At 35.5% G+C, this 15,500-nt stretch overlaps 1 protein-coding gene across 1 annotated transcript in view; it reads left to right on the top strand.

The window, feature by feature from the left end:
- The window catches only part of EPB41L4A (erythrocyte membrane protein band 4.1 like 4A), a 235,407-nt gene that overhangs the window by 62,228 nt on the left and 157,679 nt on the right, over positions 1 to 15,500 (top strand). The gene's annotated exons all lie outside the window — the stretch shown is intronic.

Genomic DNA, 15,500 nt, shown 5'->3' with positions numbered 1-15,500 from the left:
GGATTTTGGTTTCTAATCCACTCTGCTATTTGCTTCCGTTTTATGAGTGAGTTCATCCCATTCACATTCAGAGTTATAATCATCAGTTGTGCATTTGCTGACATTTTCGAATCCTCCCCTCTTCCTACCCCCTTTTTCCTTATACTTTTTTCCTTTTAAATCAGTGGTTTGCTATTGAGCTGCTATCCCTTATCCCCTCCCTTGATTAACTTCCCTTTCTACCCCCTCCCTTATTTTTCCCCCTCTTTTTGTTTTTAAAGGCCTTATGAATTCCCTCCCTCTTCGCCCCTCCCTTTTTTTGACCTCCCCACTCCCCTGCTCCCCTTGGTTTATCCCTTCTAACTTTCTCAGAAGGGTTAGATAAGAGTTTTAAGGTTGTGGTTTTTTTTTTTTTAACAGGCCTAAAAAGATTTTTCCACAGTTGCCTGGAGACCATATTTTCAGTGGACAAATTGAGAACCTGTCCACACCTGATACAAATATTGGTATCATAAATATACCAATAACTTAAAGGGTCAATACCCTTTTCAACAGTTAGTTTACATTTTCCACCAGCAAGTTTCAAGGCTTTGCTTGCTAATTCTTCTGTTGATTGTTCTGCCCTGCTTCCAATTTGATCCTTCCACTACCCCTACTCTCCCATTAGGTAGAGATGTAGTTTTTCTTACCTTTTAGGCATTGCGCCCCCCCCCCCAGAATTATGGTACAACTTTTTTCAGGGGTGTTTTTTTTTTCTTCATAGAGATTACAAACTTTTAAAAACAAAATAGTAAAACACACTTTGAGAATTACTGTTGCCTAAAATTTAAGCACTCTGTAGCCAGTTGGGGATGGAATTCTCTGAACTCAGCTACTTCTTAGATGGAAAAAAATATATAATCCATTATAAAGTCTGTACCCAAAGCCTTCCAAGCTTAATAGGATCAACCAGGTGCTGTGTTCTTTTAGTGTAGCCTTCAAATGTCCAAGGTCATCCCATACCACAACAAGGTGTTAGAATATGGCTTTATTGGAGATTTTAAAAAAAGACAAGACCCCCATTTAATTCAAGTGAATTATCTGGTTTCTTCAGGGCTTTGCTCACCCTGAAATACAAAATAACAGTTCAATGATCATATAGCAGATAAGAGAAATAGAAATCAAATCTAGGAAATCTTCCAAATAGATGACTTACGTTAATGAGAACCTGATATTTTCCCATATCTAGCTAAGAGTCTGAGGCAAAAAAATGTTTATTGAAAGTCCAAAATATCATTGATGTAGAAAGGACCTTAAAAAGTCTTTTAATTCAAGTTTTTATCTTTTTTTTTTTTAATGGATAAAGAACTGAAGCCCAGAGATGCTAAGTAATTTTCCCAAGGTCATGTAGATGCTGGAATTTGAACCAAAGTCTTCTAGATCCAAATAGTAAACTTTTTCCTCTGGACTGGTAATTTGGAAAAGGGAAATCAAATTAGTTTAATCTCTGTTTTACCTATTATCTTAATTTCCCAAAAATTGTAGAACAGGGAAATTTGAAATGAGGAAAGCAGACAAAATATCAGGATGCAGGCAAAAGAAAGTGCTCATAAGTACCCATTATTAATCATACTACATTTTCCAACCCTCAGATGAATGTTATTTCAGTCCTAATTAATGTTTAAATATTTTAATTTCATTTAATTTTTAAAAAACACTTGATAGCAATCATAGTACCCTACAGGATATACTTGAGCTAGATATTATACACACCCTGGCCTATTTCTGGATACTTTTTCTGGATCAAGGTGTGTGATAGTACAGAGACTCCCTAGGGTTGTGTGTGTGTGTGTGTGTGTGTGTGTGTGTGTGTGTGTGTGTGTGTGTGTGTTGTTTACTTGCTTCTTAGGTTCTTATTATACTTGGAAGAATTTCTTGAGAGGGAAGTTTGAGAATATCAGTTATCTAAATGACTCAATGCATTGAGATAGGTAGTACTTTATATTCAGATCATGTTCTTTGGTCTCAGCTCTAGACCTAGACACACATGGCTGGCTACAACAGTGCTGAGTAAGGCACATTTGAAAAACATTAGACAATTGAATGATGGCTGCCCCTGGCCTCAGACATTCAATATTCCTTTTGTTCGAAGAGCAGGAAATGCTGTCTCTACGGGAAGCAGTTACATGGCGACCCTTTCCCCCCTAGGTACATGGGTTTTTATATAAAATGTATAGTTTTCTACTAAGAAATATATAAACAAAAAGCAAGCAACTTAAACTACTGCATGACAATAAGAAAACTACAGATGACAGACCTGACTTGGCAGGTCAAACACTTCAATTTGACTCAAATTGATTTTCCAAAAGAAAAACAAAAGTAAAGATAATTTTATCTAGTGCAATATAAAATATTTGTTTTTTAACCTTAAAGATTATTAATTTTTTGCAGAATATTACAATTAATCCACACTACCACATCTGTCATTCACTCTATGTTCCAGAAACTCTGGAGAATAGAGTTGTCATTATATTGTTAAATATCTGAAAGCCAACATTTAATAATGCTGGTTATTGTCTTCATCTTCTTCATATTTTATGCTTTTTTACTTGGCCTACCCATGAGCAATTAATATTTTTCCAATTATTTAGATCTGACTTTATTTGTGCAAAAAGTGTTTTGTAATTCTGTTCCTGTGTTTGTCTTGGCAATGAGAATCTTGGGTATTTTATATTGTTTAGAGTGAATTTAAGTTGAATTTCTCTAACTCTTGCTGCTGGACTTTGTTGATAATACATAGAAATACCAATGATTAACATGGATTTATTTTGTACCCTGCTACATTACTAAAGTTACTAATTATTTCAACTAGCTTTTTAGCTGATTTTCTTGTATTCTCTTAAGTATACCATCATATCATCTGCATTATTATTTTATATTGATTAATATATGTTTTATATATCATTTATTTATATATATGCATTTGTTTGTATATTTATATGTATATATTATACATTATGTTTAATATATAATATATTCATGTAATTAATATATATTAAATGATAGTTTAATTTTCTCTTTGCCTACTTTTATTTCTTTAATTTTTTCTTTCATTATTGCTAAAGCTAGCATTTCTAATAAATTATTAAATAATAGTAATAATGGGCATCCTTGCTTCTCTCCTGATCTTACTGGTAAGCCTGCTAACTTATCCCCATTGCAGATGATACTTATCAAAGGTTTTAGATAAATACTACTTATCATTTTAAGGAATGGGTCATTTGTTTCTATGCTTTCTAGTGTTTTTTAATAGTAAAGGATGTTGATGGCAGAGTAATCCTCAGCAGCTCTGTGCCACCATGAGAATCCTCCAACCAATGATTAAAATATTGCCATAAAACAAATATAGGAGTGAAAGAACCAACAAGGAGACAGAGTGAAACAACTTTCAAGAAAAGAAAAACCCAAAAGGCAGGCAATGGACATCTGGGGCACTGGGGTGAGAGGAGAACAGACCCAGCAAAGAAGCTATAGAAAGGAGGTAAGAGCAAGCCACACTCCCTCTCACCCCACATCTGCTGTCTGAAGTTTAAGAACCTGTGCCTGAGCCAACATCCACATCCTGAGATCCTTCCTGAGCAAATAGAGATATAAGCCAACCCATAACCATTGAAATTTCAAACCTGTGGAGAAGTCTGGAGCCCCAGCCCAGGGAATTCTAGTCTGGACTTGGGGCAAGGACTTAATTCACACTTTGGGGTGTATGATAGTACTAATTACTAATTACTAAATATTGACCTTTTTGCCTAAAGCTCAGGATGGAGCTCCAAGACAGGACAATCAAGAGTGTGCCTGATTGGATCAAATACACAGTGAGACCAAAAACTTGAGACTAAGTCTGAGGCTAGAATTGATTAGTCCCTGACCTGATCAAGATCAGAGTGAGATCAAAAGCTTACACCTAAGCCTAAGCCAAGTCTTTAAGCTATCAGCATCTCAAAAGTCAATTGAATCAGCAGGGGGAGGGGAATTAGCCCTCAGAACATCATATCATCCCCCAGGCCTACCTATAATTAGGATAGGAAAAATGAGCAAACAAAAAAAAAAAAGCACCTAACTCTAAAGAATTTTTATGGAGGCAAAGAGAAAGGTACAGACACAGAAGGGGACAGTGAAAGCAAAGGAAACACATGCAAAGTCTGAAAGAAAAATATGGATTGGACACAGATTCTGGAAGAACTCAAAAAGGACTTCAAAAACCAATTAAGAGAGGGGGCAGCTGGGTGGCTCAGTGGATTGAGAGCCAGGCCTAGAGATGGGAAGTCCCAGGTTCAAATATGGCCTCAGACATTTCCCAGCTGTGTGACCCTGGGCAAGTCACTTGACCCCCATTGCCTATTCCTTACCACTCTTCTGCCTTGGAGCCAATACACAGTAATAACAATAATAGGAACTCATATAGTAATAATAATTCAAATGAGGAAAATCATAACACATCAAAACATCCAACATGGGACTTGTCCTTACTGTACTCAGTGAGGCAACTTCCCCTCAGCATGGGGGACCGCAGAGGATATTTTTGTTAGTGTGAGATGAGGAAAAGGCTCTGGAATTGGGGTGGGGGGGGTGAAGCCTTCGATTTCCCAGACCCTGATGTCTTAACACCAGTTATCCCAGTCCATTCTCCCCACAAAAATAGTGAACCTCATGTGACTCTGAAGGTTGGGAACACATATTATGATTGCCTTTTAGGCACTGGAGCTTCCATACCAGTTTTAGTGAGTAAGCATGACTCCGAATGCAATTTGCTTGGCTCTTTAAATGTAGTAGGGGTATCAGGAACACCTCTAAAGGTCCCACAGTTTTCCCCTCAAATGTTGTCTGTGGGACCCCTATCTATAGAACATTCTTTTTAATGCCTGATTTCCCCAACAAATTTTTTAGGGAGAGATCTTTTATGCAAACTTAAAGCCACAATAACATGCTCTCAAGATTGCTCTATAATGCTAGAATTGTCTGAAGAATCCTTAAATTTGTTCCCTGTACTTCTTTTAGAGTCTGGATGTAAAATAACACCATGCCCTCCCCCACCTATAAAATCCTACCTGATATACCTGAGTCTCTCTGGGCCACATCTTCTTCCGATGTAGGCCTACTCAAATCAGCTATCCCTGTTCAGATTAAGACAAAAAGTGGTCCACCTCCTTCCATTCCTCAGTATCCACTATCAAAAGAGGCAACTGAGGGAATTTCCCTGGTGCTAGATTCATTGATTAAGGAAGGAATAATAATTCCATGCAAATCTGAATATAATTCTCCCTGTAAAAAAATCAAATCTAGGCCCAGATGGAAACCATGTCTATTGATTCGTACAGGATTTAAGGGCTGTAAATTATCATGTCATAAAAAGGCACTCTGTGGTTCCCAACACAGCCACAATTGTCTCCTCTATTCCCAGCACAGCCACATATTTTACTGTGGTGATCTGTGCTCAGCATTCTTCTCAATCCCTATTCATGAAAATTCCAGGAATATATTTGCCTTCACCTGGAAGTGTTCTCATGCTCATGGTCCTAGTTACCACAAGGGTTTGTCAATAGTCCATCATTGTTCTCATAAATTTTAATACAAGATTTAGAATATATCAATTTTCAGAAAAGCTGTTTGATACAATTTGTAGATATACTGCTCTTGGCCTCACCAAATGCCACAGTATGCCAGTGTGTTTTTATTTTATATGAAATATCTAAGTTATTTTAGTGAAAGAAGATTACTGCCTCCCAGAATCCAGATGAAGATGCCGGTGGAGACTGCACACTGATCTAGAAGATACTGAGAGAAAAAACTGGATGTGCAAAAATTTGAACTTTGGGGGGTTAAAATGTCTGGTTAAAATTCATTTGTTTTGTTAAATTCATTTGCTTTGTTTAAATGCATTCATTTTATATGTCACCAGATATGTTGGGTGAAAGAAGAGAGGAAGGGAAGAGGAGAAGGAAGGGAAAGGAAGGGAAAGGGAATAGGAAGGAAGGGTAGCCCCAAGCCCAGAGGGGAAAATTGACCCAATCCCTTTGCAGCTCAATAAATCAGGTTACACTTAGGGATAGAATAGCTGGGTTTATTTAGTTAGGAAAGGGAAAAGTTAGGTAGGGGAAAAAGGGTCTAGGAGTTAGATCTCTGAGGGGACCAAGGCTCTCCTAAAAAGCCAGCCCACCTGTCAGGGGACAAAAAAGGTGCCCAGGGGGGAAAAGGCCACCCTGGGGGAAAAAGGTGCCTAAAACTCTCGCTCTCCCTTTCTCTTATACCTTCCTTAGACACCTTCCGCAAAGGAAGTGGGAGGTGTCTGAAGAAGTTAAGGTAGAGGATCCTGGGAGAGGTAGTCTCCCAGGGTTAGTGCATTTTAAAATGCACACCAGGAAGATAACAAGCATCTTCTTTTAGAGTGTCTCCCCAAAGTGGAATATTTAGGATTTATTTTTACTGCTGGTGCCCAATCCATTTCCCCTAAGTGCATTGAAGACATTCAGAAATTGACCACCCACTCTGCTGAACTCTTAAGGCTAGTATGATTACATTTTCCCCCTAAGGATTCTATAGTACCATGTGTCTCTTCTCTTCTTCCAGTAGTTTGAACTCCAACCACCTATATTCTCCCCTCCAACCTCTATCCCCATTAGGTAGTGCCTAATGTCCCAGCTCCATTTAACTGTGGTTAAATCATTTAGCATCAATTAGCTTTTTCAAAAGGATATATACTTTCATGATACAGTAAGTACAAATATATAGCCATTTCCTCTTAGTTCAATTTCGACATAGCATTGACTCTACCTAGTTCACATCCAGGTACAGCACAAAGTAGTCCTTATCCTTTTGTTCCATTGGCATGGGTCCACAAAGGTCACTCTTTAAAAAAAATATTTATTTTTAACATTTAAAAAAATATCATTGGGTCCTGAATTCTCTCTCTCTCTCACTTCAGTCCCTACCCCACCTATTGAGAAGACCTGCAAATAAGATATTTTAATAACCTAAAAGCATTCCATTATAATCATATAACATAACTTCTTCAGCCATGCATCAATTGATAGACATCCCTGCTAATTTCCAATTCTTTGGTTCCACAAAAAGACCTCATATAAATATATTTGAATAAATAAGTCCTTTTCCTTTTTCATTGATCACTTTGGGATATAGAGCTAGTAGTAGTAGTATTGTTATATCAAAGAGTATGCACCAGGAAGGTTATTTTTTGGTCTTCAGGACATCAATTCAGGCCTGGCTACAAAGCATAGCCTGGGCAGAATACTAAAGCATCTTCTGACTTTGAAACATTGGGATGCTGAGGTATCTTCCAGACCTTTCTAAACTCACAAAGTTGTAAAAGATCTAAGAGAAAACTTCATAGCCTCCTCCCTTACATCATGGTCTCTCACTAAATTTTGATGTTATGGATGAAAAAGTCAGTTCCAGAAACTCTACATAATGCTTCAAGTCATTTCCCTTACATATCATCATGACTCTCAGAAGCAGATTCATAGCCTAAAATTTGTTCCTACTCTAAGTTCTATTATCCTAAATTTATAGAATTTGGATTATTTTGCATGTGCTTAATACATGCAAGAAAGTGGCTTCTTTTAGTCTGTTAAATTTATTTCTTGAACTAAATTCAGAAATATATTTGATTACAAACAAAAATATATTTTTAATTAGCTTTGGCTATTGCAACTTGCTCAGGGATAAGATTTGTGGGTATAAAGAATGTTGACTTTGTGTGTGCTAATTTAATCCATCAGTCTTCTTATGTATCGCATTTTTATTACAATATTACAGGCAATTCTTGTTAGCATAATAAGTAGGGGGGAATGAGGAAAATTCTTATGTGACAAATATTTAATGTACAAATAATATGACTAAGGATTATACTGTAAATTTCATAGCTAAAGGGAAGAAAAAATTAGAAAATAAGAAATTAAGTAAGGCAAGCTGTTATCATGAGAATATGATTAAAAATTAGAAGACCAGGGTTATTAGTTTAGTGGGGATTAGCTAGTATGTTGCTGAGCAAAAACTTTTTGTGTCTCAATTTCTTCATTTCTAAAATGAGTGACAGGGACTAGACAACCTATAATTTTTAGTTTTAAACTCTTGTGATTCAAAACTCAAGAAATATGTATCTTTTTGGATACATACTAAGAACTGATTCCTAGAATGTCCTGCTTTGTTGGTAAAGGAAGTGGATTTATTGTACTGAGTAATGAATTATGTACAAGTTTTAATTCTAAAAAGTTAGGAAGTAATTGCAAGATGAAATCACAGAATGCCAGAACTGAGGGGAACTTTAGATGTCATTTAGTCCATTCTCTCTCAGTACCTAAATAAGACAAACTGACCTCTAAAAGGTCACTTGTATTTGAATCCAGGACTTTTGACTCCAGCTCTTTCACCTATACAACATATCCTTCCACTTCACTGATGTTGGTATGTATACAGAATTTTGTATAATAATTAAATTTATAAAGTATTTCAAAGTCTCTAAATCATCATCTTATTTGGTTTTCAAAATAAAAAGCCCTATAGGTTACTTACTACTGGTATTATTTTCCCCATTATACCAATAAGTAAACTGAGGTTAAATGATTTGCCTGTCATCACATAGCTACGAGAAGTAAGACATGGAATCCAAGTATGTTTCTGATCCTAAACCTAATCTTCTGCCTATTTTGCCAAGTTGCTTGCCTGACCAGATGTTTAGTATAAACCGATTTTATTCATTTTACTATGTACTTCAGGATTTTCTTTGCAAAAGATCATATGAATTCTATTGGAATTAACTCAATTTTCACAGGATCTTACGGAGTAAAGTTCTTTGTTAGACTTTTCTATGACATATAAATGTGAAATATTAGTTAAATAGCATTTAGTTATGGTTTATCATATCTCTAACAAATTACAATGTGTACAAATATATTGTATCTCTTTTTGTTGTGGCAAATAATTAGACACTGAAAAGCTACCCATCAATTGGGGAGTGAGTGAACAAGTTGTGGCATATGTTAGAATTTAAGAAATGATGAGCAGTATGGTTTCAGAAAAACCTAGTAAGACTTATAGTAACTGATGCAAAGTAAAATAGCAGATCCAGGAGAACATTTACATGGTAACAGCAATATTATAATAATGACCAACTTAGCTACTCTTATTAAGACAGTGACCCAAAGAATTTACAATGAGAAATGTTATCCACCTCCAAAGACAGAACTGATGAGAACAGATTTGAAGCATACTTTTTTAACTTAGTCTTTTACTTTTTTACCACATGTTAAATATGGTAATGTTTTACATAATTTCATATGTAAAATTGATACCATATTGCTTGTCTTCTTAATGGGTGGGGGCGGAAGGAGGAAAAAATTTAGAATTGAAAATTTTAGAAAATGAATGTTGAAATAAAGTACAATCTTTAAAGAAGGCTATATGTAGAGAAAGTGCCAAACTGTATTGAAAGAGCAAGGTGCTTCATTTGGGAACTTCCTATATCTCTGACAGCATAGGTCAATCCTTTCCTTTCACCTTGATAATGCTTGTATTAAAGGGAATTTCTTTTTTTTTTTTAATTTTTATTTTTAGAAAAATTTTCCATGGTTACATGATTAATGTTCTTACCCTCCCTTCCATCCCCCCTCACCCCCACCCCCACCCCCAGCCAACGCACATTTCCACTGGTTTTTACATGTGTCCTCAATCAAGACCTATTTCCATATTATTGATAATTGCACTGCCATGGTCTTTTAGAGTTTACATCCAAATTCATATCCACATCAAAGCATGAGTTCAAGCAGTTGCTTTTCTTCTGTGTTTCTACTGCCATAGTTCTTCCTTTGAATATGGATAGCATTCTTTTTCATAAGTCCCTCAGAACTGTCCCAGATCATTGCATTGCTGCTAGTATAGGAGTCCATTACATTCGATTTTACCACAGCATATCCATCTCTGTGAATATTGTTCTCCTGGTTCTGCTCCTTTCACTCTGCAACAATTCCTGGAGATTATTCCAGTTCACATGGAATTCCTCCAGTTCGTTATTCCTTTGAGCACAATAGTATTCCATCACCAGAAGATACCACAATTTATTCAGCCATTCCCCAATTGAAGGGCATACTCTTGTTTTCCAGTTTTTTGCCACTACAAAGAGGGAGGCTATAAATATTTTTGTACATGTCTTTTCCTTATGACCTCTTTGGGGTATAAACCAAGCAGTAGTATGGCTGGATCAAAGGGCAGACAGTCTTTTAGCGCCCTTTGGGCATAGTTCCAAATTGCCATCCAGAATTGTTGGATCAATTCACAGTTCCACCAGCAATGCATCAATGTCCCAATTTTGCCACATCCCCTCCAACATTCACTACTTTCCTTTGCTGTCATGTTAGCCAATCTGCCAGGTGTGAGGTGGTACCTCAGAGTTGTTTTGATTTGCATTTCTCTAATTATAAGAGATTTAGAACACTTTTTCATGTGCTTATTGATAGTTTTGCTTTCTTTATCTGAAAATTGCCTATTTATGTCCCTTGCCCATTTATCAATTGAGGAATGGCTTGCTTTTTTGTACAATTGACTTTGCTCCTTATATATCTGAGTAATTAGACCTTTGTCAGAGTTTTTTGTTATAAAGATTTTTTCCCAATTTGTTGATTCCCTTCTAATTTTGGTTTTTGTTTGTACAAAACCTTTTTAATTTAATGTAATCAGAATTATTTTATATTTTGTAATTTTTTCTAATTCTTGCTTGGTTTTAAAATCTTTCCTTTCCCAAAAATCTGACAAGTTATACTATTCTGTGTTCACCTAATTTACTTATAGTTTCCTTCTTTATATTCGAGTCATTCACCCATTCTGAATTTATCTTGGTGTCAGGTGTGAGATGTTGATCTAAACCTAATCTCTCCCATATTTTCTTCCAATTTTCCCAGTAGTTTTTGTCAAATAGTGGATTTTTGTCCCCAAAGCTGGCTCTTTGGGTTTATCATAAACTGTCTTTCTGATGTCACTTACCCCAAGTCTCTTCCACTGATCCTCCCTTCTGTCTCTTAGCCAGTACCATATTGCTTTTATGACCACTACTTTATAGTACAGTTTAAGATCTGGTACTGCTAGGCCACCTTATTTCACCTTTTTTTTTTCATTATTTCCCTTGATACTCTTGATCTTTTATTCTTCCAAATGAACTTTGTTATTGTTTTTTCTTATTCAGTAAAAAAGTTTCTTGGTAGTTTGATAGGTGTGGCACTAAATAAGTAAATTAATTTGGGTAGAATAGTCATTTTTATTATATTAGCTCATCCTGCCAATGACCAATCAATGTTTTTCCAATTGTTTACATCTAGTTTTAATTGTTTGGAAAGTGTTTTGTAGTTGTGTTTGTATAATTCCCAAGTTTGTTTTGGTAGATAGATTCCTAAGTATTTTATATTGTATAGGGTGATATTGAATGGAATTTCTCTTTCTAACTCTTGCTGCTGAGATTGTTGGAAATAAAGAAATGCTGATGATTTAGTTTTGTATATTTTGTATCCTGCAACTTTGCTAAAGTTGTTGATTATTTCTACTAGCTTTTTACTTGATTCTCTAGGATTGTTTAAGTAGACCGTCATATCATCTGCAAAGAGTGATAGCTTAGTCTCCTCATTGCCTATTTTAATACCTTCAATTTCTTTTTCTTCTCTAATTGCTAGTGTTTCTAGTACAATGTTAAATAATAGAGGTGACAATGGGGACCCTTGTTTCACCCCTGATTTTATTGGGAAGGCTTCTAATTTATTCCCATTGCATATGATGCTTGTTGATGGTTTTAGGTATATACTATTTATTACTTTTAGGAAAGGTCCTTCTATTCTTATACTTTCTAGTGTTTTCAATAGGAATGAGTGTTGTATTTTGTCAAAGACTTTTTCAGCATCTATTGAGATAATCATATGATTTTTGTTTGTTAGCTTGTTGATATGGTCAATTATGTGGATGGTTTTCCAAATGTTGAACCATCCTTGCATTCCTGGTATAAATCCCACCTGATCATAATGAATAACCCTCATGATCACTTGCTGGAGTCTTTTTGCTAGTGTTCTATTTAAGATTTTTGCATATATGTTCATTAGGGAAATTGGTCTGTAGCTTTCTTTCTCTGTTTTTGGTCTGCTTGGCTTTGGAATCAGTATCATGTTAGAGTCATAAAAGGAATTTGATAGAACTCCTTCTTTGCCAAATAATTTGTATAGTATTGGGATTCGTTGTTATTTGAATGTTTGATCGAATTCACTTGTGAATCCATCAGGCCCTGGCAATGTTTTCTTAGAGAGTTCTTTGATGTCTTGTTCAATTTCTTTTTCTGATATGGGATTATTTAGGTATTCTATTTCTTCTGCTGTTTAAGCAATTTATATTTTTGTAAATATTCATCCATATCACCTAAATTGCTATATTTATTGCCATATAATTGGGCAAAATAACTTTTAACGATTGTCTTAATTTCCTCTTCATTAGAGGTGAGGTCTCCCTTTTCATCTTTGATACCGTTAATTTGGTTTTCTTCTTTCTTTTTTTTATTAGATTGACAAGTACTTTGTCTATTTTATCTGCTTTTTCAAAGTATGAGCTTCTAGTATTATTTATTAATTCAATAGTGCTTTTACTTTTGATTTTATTAAGTTTTCCTTTAATTTTTATAATCTCTAATTTAGTTTTCATCTGGGGATTTTTAATTTGTTTGCTTTCTAGTTTTTTTATTTGTATGCCCAATTCATTGACCTCTGCCCTCTCTAATTTGTTAATATATTCACTCAATGATATAAATTTCCCCTTTAATACTGCTTTAGCTGCATCTGATAGGTTTTGGTAAGAAGTCTCATCATTGTCATTCTCTTCTCTGAAATTATTGTTTCTTTGATTTGTTCTTTAACTTATTTTGGAGAATCATGTTATTTAATTTCCAATTAGTTTTTGTTTTCCCCTCCCTGTATCCTTTCTAATAACTATTTTTATTAAGTTATGATCTGATAAGGTTGCATTTATTATTTCTGCTTTTTTGCATTTGTTTGCCATGTTTCTATGCCCTACATGGTCAATCTTTGTGAATATTCCATATGCTGCTGAAAAGAAGGTGTATTCCTTTTTGTCCTATTTATTTTTCTCCATATATCAATTAACTCTAATTTTTCTAGGATTTCATTCACCTCTTTTATCTATTTCTTATTTATTTTTTGGTTTGATTTATCTAGATCTGATAGGGGAAGTTTCAGATCTCCTACCAGTATAGTTTTATCATCTATTTCCTCCTTCAGCTCTGCCAGTTTCTCCTTTAGAAATTTAGATGCTATACCATTTGGTGCATACATGTTGAGTACTGCTATTTCTTCATTGTTTATACTACCTTTTATCAGGATGTAGTTACCTTCTCTGTCTCTTTTAACCAGGCCTATTTTTACTTTGGCTTTGTCAGAAATCATGATTTCAACTCCTGCCTTCTTTTTCTCAGTGGACGTCCAACAGATTTTGCTCTAGCTTTTTATTTTTACTCTATGTATGTCTACTTATCTCATGTGTGTTTCTTATAGACCACATATGGTAGGATATTGGTTTCTATGTATATATCTTGACATTTCATCCTATATATTTCATCACTGTTCCTTCTAAGTATACTTCTTCTAGCTACCCTGTTGTTAATAACAATTTTTAAGAGTACCAATATCATCCTTTCTTATTAGGATATAAATCAATTGAACTTATTGGGTCCCTTAAAGAAAAGGTTTTTTGGTTTTTTTCTCCCCCTTCTCTTAATTTACCTTATGGTGATTCTCTTGAGTTCTGTGTTTGGGCAGCTGATTCTTTGTTTAAGTCTGGTTTTTTCTTTATGAATGCTTGGAAGTCTTCAATTTTCTTGAATGACTATACTTTCCCCTGCAAGAATATAGTCAGTTTTGCTAGAGAGTTGATTCTTGGTTGTAGACCTAGTTTCCTTGCTTTTTGGAATATTATATTCCATGCCTTTCGGTCCTTCAGTGTAGATGCAGCTAGATCCTGTGTCATGAACTGTGGTTCCCTGGTATCTGAATGATTTCTTCTTAGCAGGTTGTAACATTTTTTCCCTGGTCTTGTATTTTTTGAATTTGGCTATAATATTCCTGGGAGTTGTCAGTTGTGGATTAAAAATCTGTGGATTCTTTCAATGTCCACTTTTCCCTCTTGTTCTAGGATGTCAGGATAGTTTTCTTGGATAATTTTCTGTAGGATGATGTCCAAGCTTTTTCTTTTGTCATGATGTTCCAGTAGACCAATGATTCTTAAATTGTCTCTCCGAATCTATTCTCCACATCTGAAGTTCTGTCAATGAGGTGTTTCATATTTTCCTCAAATTTTTTATTCTTTTGATTTTGTTTTATATATTCTTGCTGCCTTGTGAAGTCATTTGCTTCTAGTTCTTGAATTCTAATTTTTAAAGACTGAATTTAATCCATGGCTTTTTGGCCATCCTTCTCCTTCTGGTCTGATTTTTCTTTGTAGGTCATCTTTCACCTTCTTTGCTTCATTTTCAAGCTGGTCAATTTTGGTTTTCATGATACTGTTTTCTTGTTTTAGTTCATGTATTTCCTTTTTCCAATTGTCTTCAGCCTCTCCTGATTGTTTTTTTAAGTTCTTGAATTAATTGAATTTTAATTTCTTGAGTTAATTGAATTTTGCATTCTTCCAAAGCCTGTGTCCAATTCACTGAAGGTTTTATGGTTTTGCATGGAGTTCCTTGATTTTCTATTTCATTTGTTCTTTGTTTACTACCTGGAAAGAAGCTGTCAATTGTAATTTCTTTTTTCTTTTTCTGTTGTTTACTCATAATTTTTCCTTCTTTCCCTCCTGTGCCTTCTCTGCTCTGTTGGCTGATTAGGTTAAGCTGATGGTTTTAATGAGCTTTGATGAAAGTTCTTCCCCCAGCTGCCAACTGGAGTTTGTTTGTAGTTACTTTCTCTGCAGTCTATGGGTGAGGGGTGTTGGAGTTTCTCTGCCCTCTGAAGACTTCTTATCTATCCAATTGATGGGATTAAGCCAGGATATAGAGCTTTGTAGAGCCTGATGTGCCCTGGGGTAATACCTGGAAAGAAAGTGTGTGTGTGTGTGGGGGGGGGGGGCAAGATGGAGTGTTTTTGCTATGCTTCTCTGCCTTTCTCCTCTAGCCACCTCCCTAATGTCTGTTTTCAGCTCCCTGCATTAGGTGCCAGCAAGGCCCTTGCTCATGGCTAGTGCATTTGCCCACCAGGAGATTTCAGGAGCCATTGGAGACTCATCACAGCATGTGGGGGTGGGGTCCTGGGATTCCCCTTCTTCTTTACCCTCAAACCCAACAGTTCAAGAATTCAGGCCTTTTTCTTCGTGTACCTCTTGAGCTGTTCAGTAGTAGGGTCCCCCTGCTCTGTTCTGTTGTTAGATTTGGTTTTCTTTCTTCTTGAAATGCTTTGTTTTGTATCTTGGTATGGTAGGGCATGGAGGTCTAAAGTTTTGTTCCA

This window comes from Gracilinanus agilis, chromosome 1, assembly GCF_016433145.1.
Source record: "Gracilinanus agilis isolate LMUSP501 chromosome 1, AgileGrace, whole genome shotgun sequence".
Classification (NCBI taxonomy): Eukaryota; Metazoa; Chordata; class Mammalia; order Didelphimorphia; family Didelphidae; genus Gracilinanus; species Gracilinanus agilis.
Note: the sequence above shows the minus strand (reverse complement) of the source record. Positions and strands in the feature narration are given on the sequence as shown.